Consider the following 8,226-nt stretch of genomic DNA (forward strand, 5'->3'; position numbering starts at 1 on the left):
ATATTTCTCTAATAAAACCCTGACTGATATACCTGGGTTTGGCTCTGGATTGTGGCCTTTGTTCCAGTTAGCCATCAACCTGGCTAGACTCAGGATCTCTTGGCTCCCCACAACTACAAAGATTCCTTAGTGTCTTTATTCTTTCCATGGGTTGCAGTGGAAGTGATAGATTAAAATTAACTAGATTTAATTCCAATACCTTTTTCATAAGATTACAGATACAAACTTCCTGAGCCATAAGGAGGGCTGAGAAGGGAAGCCTTTCTAGACTCGTGGCTCTCCCCAAGTAAAACCACTATGTCTACAGGAAAGACTTCAATTTGGCAGCATCTCCATGTCAGCTGAGATTTTTTGTATAGCTGTATAGTATTACCCATTTTACACATGAGGAAACTGGGGCAAAATGAAGTACTTAACAAAAGTCACACAGTAAAGAATGAGAGATCAGAGATTGGCAGGGTCAGTAAGCAGGTTTTGGAGACCAAGAGCTTTAAGTACAAGTTCTCCAGCTTTTACATTATTATGTGAAATCAGTAAATAAATATTTCAAAAAAGAGTTGCTGATCTGGACTCTGCCTTGGTACCCTAAGCACTCATCTCCAGCCACTAGCACTGGTCTCCAAGCATCCACCAGTCTGTCTCAGAAGTAGTGACTACTGGCCCCAAACTTTATGGTTGGCCAAGGGAAACATTCAGACTGTGTTGTATTCTAGCAGCATACAGAACACCGTGACTTCTTGGGTGATCAAGGTACCTGCGCAGGATTGGGGAATCTGCCCCTTGCAGAGGCTGTGAAATGTCTCCTACATTCTAGGACTCAGGACAGCAGAATTTTTCTAGGGAGATGAAAGAGATAAAGATGTTGAGGAACCTGAAAGTTGCTCTTAAGGAAGAGACAAAGTGTTGGCCTGGATAGGGGAGACGAACGAAGAGGGCTGGTTCTTTAGCTGCTCCTTTCAATGATCTCATTATGAAAATTTCCACCTTATTTGGTCTTCAAAGCTTGCAATTTTGACTTTTAACACCTTTAGAAAGCAAGTTTCTCCACTGCCATTTTAAAAGAGCTTGGCCTTTTAAAGGCAAGATAGTAATTATTTAAAAAAAATTAAAAGTACACTGTAGCCAAGTCAGAGATATAAGTTTGGCAGTGCAATTCTTCCTTGAAAGCAAGCCATACCTATGCAACAACTGCAAGACTGAGCTCCGAGTAAATTTCTAGTACAAGAAGCATTGTTTAGTATTAAGCTCATTATATTCAGCTTTTTATAGGGCAATATGAGACTGAGAATCTGAGAAAATTATAAACTCTTCTCTGGGGACTTAGCATACCTTGAGGGGACATAAAATGTAAAAATACAGTGAGTGGCTATAATTGCAGAATTAAAATTCTCCCTGGCTGACCTACGATCGTTTAAGGGCTGCTGATTTAAACACCAACATAGTCTGGCAGCATAGGCCTTGAGAGGCTGTTATTTAGAAACCTTATCAAGCTAATCCTCAATGGTGGGAAAGTCTAGATATGAGGCTGTGGGCTTTTGTCTTGGGTAACCCTGCCTATACCCTGAAAGTCCCACTTGACCAGTTCAGCCTGTCCAAGCCAACCTCAGGCTTGACACTCTGTGCTGCGTTTTGTTAATTTCTAGAACAACTCTTTGCAGTAAGTGCTGCTCTTATCTCTGTTTTACCAATGAAGGTGGTGTAATGCTGTGAATGTATGCTCTTTGTCTAAGATTAAATACAGCAAGTACATGCATTTCTGCAGGGCTGAAGCACTATTCTAAAATATATTGAGGGCTTTGTTCACCAGGTTTGTCAGGAAATCATTACTTATTAAGCAGAACCTATATGTTGGACACTTTGAGCTGTCTTGCCTTGGTGCAGAAGGAGCTAGTGTTGTCACTGGGGAGACTATGTTATGTGATGATGAAGTGCTTAAAGCTCAAACAGAAAGGAAATGCTAAGCAGGATGGTTTGGACACCCGCGCTATGAATTTCTGCTGGTCTGTGGAAAGAAGAAGTGAAAGCTTTAATTTGCTTCATCTTCTTTTTTCAATTGTTTGTACTTTCATTCTTCTTAATTTCTTATACCTTTCTTTATTCCTATCTTCTTCCAATTTTGCATGCAAAAATCTGGTAATATGAATAAATGGTTGGAGTATGAGAATAAATACTGTGAAATTCCTATTATTTTGTTAAGTGAAATTCTGTATCACTTGTGATTTTTTCTGTTTTAATTCTCATTTGTATGCTCTTAAAAATTAAATGAATAAATGAGTGAGGTGATGTAGAGGAGGAAATTCAAATTGCACTCATCGGGAAATAATTTTAAAACACGTGAGCATTCAGTGTGCTCAACAGAAAGGACTGGAAAGGTCAGCAGGCAAGTGTGGGTTCCAGGAGGAAGGTGCTATCTTCTGGGGACGATGTAAGGCCAGCATTTGGTGGAGTTTAAGGGTGGGACACAACTATCACCCCACTGGGAGGGGCCGTGTGCAGAGCAGGGAGGCTGGGAATCAACACAATACCAGGTTTTCACTGTAGTGTTCTGAACTCAGTTTCCCCATTTACCACACGAGGAGGGTTGCTGTGTGATACACATAGAACCTTCAGTATCTAGAGCATGCTGGTATTTGTGCAAGAAAGTGCATTCTTTACAGAGCTGTGTCACATCATCCTCTGTACCGTCTGCTGGAAAAGTAGAATCAAGTCTGAAGTAACGCCTTTTAATTGTATACTTTAGTATTATAAATATAGGGCAATAGTGTATCACACCTCTACTTGCTTTATGATATGTGGTAGTGACCGTGCTTTATCATTCTGCTTTTAATTATGTTACTCCAGAATGTTTTCTTTCCAGATGATGATTAAGAAGGTGATTTAAGAAACGGTGCCGAGTAACAGAATAGTAACAGAATCATGCTGTTTTCTGGGTCTGTCTTTCTTTTTATCTATCTATCTATCTATCTGTCTATCTATCTATCTATCTATCCATCTATCTTTTTCTCTTTCTTTCTTTCTTCTTTCTTTCTTTCTTTCTTTCTTTCTTTCTTTCTTTCTTTCTTTCTTTCTTTCGTTCCTTCTTTCTTCTCTTCTTTTAAGTGGAGTGTTCTGAATGATGGCAGAACCTGGCAAAGCTGTTGCTGCTATTGATGCATAATATTCTGCTATTATTGGTCTTTTAATATAAGTATAATTTGAATATTTGGAAACTTTAACTGTGCTGTCAACTTTGGAAAAAGTTATCCCAGTTTGCTCCTCTGAGTTGACATTGTATAGATCTTAGCAGCCGTATTGATCTGGAAGTGTTGAGCATATATATAATTTTTTCCATTTGTATAAGAGTAATGTGCTTTATTAAATGTGTAAGGCTTTATTCATGTGGATTTGATTATAGAAACTAATAAAATGTTCTTTAAATAGTAAAAAAGAGACCAACATTGCACTCAGAACACAGGCCATCAGGCTTGAGACAGCCCTGTGCTGTGGCACCAGAGGTGTGAAGGTCAGCATGTCCTTTCCATAGTACTCTGGTGGGGATGACTAGGTAGCCTCTCACTGGGAAGCCAAGCATGATATCCTCTGGGAATGAAGGTAGTGCCAACAATAAAGCTGTAATCTAAGGGTCTATAACCAGGCAGCTGGAAGTCAGGTCACAGCTTTGCAAAGCAGGATGTCAAATAATGCTATCAACATTTCAAAATTGAGCAATTGCTCATTTAAAACAAATGAACTCAGACAGGGATGTCATCTCATCTCCAGACTGAGAGGTATGATAGCGCAGCTGTTCAGAAAGGCGTCGTCTATTAGTAGAATCCTCATGGATTCCAAGCTTTAGATTTTTTGAGAATGCCTCATAGGATTTCTTGTAGTTCTCTTTGTCTTCTGCCACCTGAGAGAAGAGCTCAAGGCATTTCATAACAATGCTTTTGTGGATGACTTTCAAGATCTTGCTCTGCTGGAGCATTTCTCTGGAGATGTGTAGGGGCAGATCCTCAGAGCTGACCACACCATGGATAAAATTTAGGTACTCTGGGATCAACTCATCACAACTGCCCATGATGAACACATGACAGACATAGAGCTTGATTATGTGCTTCTTCTTGTTCTCAAATAGGTCAAAAGGAGCCCACTGAGGAATGAATAGCAATGCCCTGAATTCCAGCTGGCCTTCCACAGAGAAGTGCTTCACTGCCAGGTGCTCTTCAGTCACTGGTGAGGCTTTTGTATGTGTCTCACATGAAGGGGACACAGAAGCCCATCTGCTACATCACCAGTGAGAGCAAGGAACAGGTGGCCAACTCTGCCTTTGTGGAGTGCGTACGGAAACAGGGCTTCGGGGTGTTGTACATGACTGAGCCCATCAATGAGTACTGTGTGCAGCAACTCGAGGAGTTTGATAGGAAGAGCTTGGTCTCTGCAACCAAGGAAGGCCAGGAGCTGCCTGAGGGTGAGGAGGAAAAGAAAAAGATGGAGGAAAGCAAGGCCAAGTTGGAGAACCTGTGCAAACTCATGAAGGAAATCTTGGATAAGAAAGTTGAGAAGGTAACAATCTCCAATAGGCTTGTGTCTTTACCCTGCTGCATTGTGACCAGCACCTAGGGCTGGACAGTTGACATGGAGAGGATCACGAAGGCCCAGGCCCTCCATTAAAACTCTATCATGTGTTACATGATGGTCAAGAAGCACCTGGAGATCAATCCCAATCACCCCATTGTGGAGACCCTGAGGCAGAAGGCTGAAGCTAACAAGAATGACAAGGCTGTCAAGGATCTGGTGGTGCTGCTGTTTGAGAGAGCACTATTGCCTTCTGGCTTCTCCTTGGAGGACTCCCAGACCTACTCCAGCCATATTTACTGCATGATCAAGCTGGGCCTGGGCATTGACGAAGATGAGGTGACTACAGAGGAGCCCAGTGCTGCTGTTGCTAATGAGATCCCTTCCCTTGAAGGGCATGAGGATGTGTCCCGGATGGAAGAAGTGGATTAGGAGCTACCACTGTGGGTAGCCCGTGTCCTCTGTATGGTGTCCCTGTGGCTCCCCAGCAGCCTGAGTGGCCCTGTCCCACCTCTCCCTCTGCTGAGTCTGCTAACTAATTTCTCCCACCCTGTGTTGAAAGCAGGAAGTAAGGGCCTTGAGCCCCATCTCCTCCGTAATTTGACAGCAGAGTTGGATGTTGTGTATTGTGATCTTATTTTTTTATTTATTCTGTTAATTTTTTGAAATTAAAATATGTGAAATAAAGAAGATGCAGTTTTACACCAAAATAAATAAATAAAACAAATGAACAACTCTCACTCCAATTAGAAACACAGTGATGAGGAGCAGTTGGTAGCATCTCTCACTGGCGCGCATCTCCTGGATGGGAGCTTTCATCACCAGTAGTAATGGCACCCATGAAATCACCAGTTGATATATTTTTATCACCCAATCTTCCTTGTCTGTTCATGCAAAAGTGTTATGTTTTTATTCCAGTATTCATAATCTTTACAGAGTCCTCTTAACTGTTTTATTTTTCCTACATTTAAATGCCAAGCCAAAGCAAGCCAGCATAAGAAGTTCTAGACACCAGGCGCTTGGAACTTTTTTTCATGGATTTGGCAAATTAAACCACACTGTGCTTCAGGCTGTGTAAGAAAGTGACAGGCTTAACACCCTAGTGAGCAAGCCCTAGATTTCCTGTCACATTTGAGTCACTGTCTGTTTAAACTACACTTTACCTGCCATCCTTAGTCTCACTTTCAGAGGAAAGAGGCACGTCGGTGTATCATAAAGGAATGAACTACTGAGTTTCAAAGAGGAAGTCCTTGGTGTGGCAGGAGGGCGACATAAGAATGACATGATTGCTGCATATCCAGTCATTCAAGGAGAAAGCATTCTTTAGATCCAGTCTTCTGGAACATGTTAGGAGAACTTCAGGTGTATAAGAAGTACAAACAAAGGCTCCCAAACGTTATCTACAACGAATCAAATAAGTACCTCCGATCTGAAGAATTCTTCCCGTTCTTTCCTCTCCTGGTTACAAACACAATATGTGAAATCATCTTTGAGTCTTCCATCCACATAGAAAGTTGTAATTATACTTTTGAAGAGGAAAGAAAAGAATACATAAGCTGAATTAAGTAACTGCAGCACTTTATATCAGATTAAGTTCATACTACTAATATAAACAACATTGTTACCATTATGACAGTGTGCTTCTGAATGACAAATATCTACAATTTGCAATACATTACCCATTATTTTCTTTGTTTCCAGGCTTTTTCAGTACTCATTTGGATACTTATAACTTACAGTGCTTTGTGGGGAGTGTTGTTCTAAATTTAGAAATGCCTGCAGGGTAAATGGTGCAGAGAATCACATTGAGCACTGTGCTTCAAAGCAGAGCTAGCAGACTAATAATCAGCCCACCTCATGTTCCCTGGCTCCTGAATTTCTCAGAGATCTTTCAGCCTTACTTGCCTGGCTTCTGCCTGTGCAACCAGCCAACAAGAGCAGCCATACTTTGGCAACTGAATGAACGCAAGTTGTTTTATTTGTGTTTTCAGAGAAATTCCAATTAAAGGTAGTTAGAGGCTTAATGAAGATGATTAAGTAAATAACTTTATGAAGTAAAATCTGATATAATCGATAAATAGGTTCATATGAGTGTATATAATCGTAAAAAGTAATGTCACTCCATGTATAAGCACACAAGCATAGATGTGGAAAATGGTATAGATATAACAGTGAAAAAACAAATTGTACAAATATGTCTAATATGACACAATTTGTATAATGATATAGACAGGCAGATATATGAAATATAAATATAAATATATTTATATAAATATAAAATATTAATGTATAAATATATGAGTGTATATATATATTCATGTCCAACATATTTATCCATGAATAGAAAAATATCTAAAAGGGATACATATATATGTAAATTATATGAGAATTATACTAAAGACTCACAATATATTCTTATCCTACTGTTACCTTATATCATTCATATTTTCTGTTCTTACTTGGTTTTATGACATTTACCTTTTATTAGATAATTCTATAAATTCTAATTAAATTCATGTAATCATCACTACAAAAATGAAGAATACCCATCAAAATTATTTTTTAAATTTTTTTGTAGATTGCTTTCTCTTATTTTGCATTTTTAAATTTTTATTATTACATGTTATCAGTGCATAATGATTACATTCACTATAAAGAATTGGTATGTGTACATAATGCCTTTCAATTGTTTTCTGGTCCCTTTCACCCCTTTCATTTACCAGCTTGACATCTTTGTATTTATTTTAAAAGAACTTACTAAGTTAATGTCATATACACAGATGAAGAACCAGACTAAAAAGCCAAAGAACATATAAAATAAATAAGAAAATTAAATTAAGCCAATGTATACACTTTTAGATACATTGTCTAGAGGAATACAATAGATTTCTCTCTTTGTGTCATCTATAATATTCAAATGTACAATTGTATTATATATGTAATTTTTATATAAGAAAAACCATATGCTATTTAAGTTTGCATATCTGACTTTGCCTAATATTATAGTCTCAAGATACATCCATTTTCCTATAACTCATTCAATTCTACCCTTCTTTATGCCAGAGCACTACTCTATTATATATAAATACCATGTTTCTTTATCCATGTGTCTGTTGATGCACACCACTGGGACCTCAGTACTACATTCTCTCCATGATTCTAGTCAAAAAGCAAACTCAATTAGAATTGAATCAGATTTCCCCATTAGATCAACAATGAACATGACCACTCAATTTGATTCAGTTCTCTCAACTCGGTTTGAACCCAGAATTGTGGAGAAAATCAAACCTGTGATCTAAAGTACCACTGGGTAGGCCATTTTGAAGACTTAGGTACCATGAGTCACTTTTTTTTTTCCTTTGTGGTACTGGGGATTGAACTCAGGACCCTGTGCTTGCCAGGCAAGCACTTATTCTACTGAGCTATCTCCCCAGCCCCATGGATCACTTTTCTAGAAGCATCAATATGCTACATCACTAAGGTAGGAGGTCACTAACTGATTTAGGAAAAGCTGAGTCAAATGACCCCATGATCTCCTGCAACAGACTCCTACAACTGATATCCAAATTCAGTAGCATAGCAAAACACAAATTCAACACTCAAAAATCAGTAGGCTCCCTACATACAATTACAAATCTATAGAGAGGGGAATTGGGGAAACAAACTTTCCAC

At 38.9% G+C, this 8,226-nt stretch overlaps 2 pseudogenes; one reads left to right on the forward strand and one right to left on the reverse strand.

Annotated features, from left to right (window-relative positions):
* Positions 1-3,712: 3,712 nt before the first annotated feature.
* LOC101582293 lies at positions 3,713-4,222 on the reverse strand (annotated as a pseudogene).
* Positions 4,223-4,224: 2 nt separating this feature from the next.
* LOC101582691 lies at positions 4,225-4,986 on the forward strand (annotated as a pseudogene).
* Positions 4,987-8,226: the final 3,240 nt, after the last annotated feature.

The sequence above is a fragment of the Octodon degus genome, unplaced genomic scaffold (assembly GCF_000260255.1).
Source record: "Octodon degus isolate 3935 unplaced genomic scaffold, OctDeg1.0 scaffold00042, whole genome shotgun sequence".
Taxonomy (NCBI): domain Eukaryota; kingdom Metazoa; phylum Chordata; class Mammalia; order Rodentia; family Octodontidae; genus Octodon; species Octodon degus.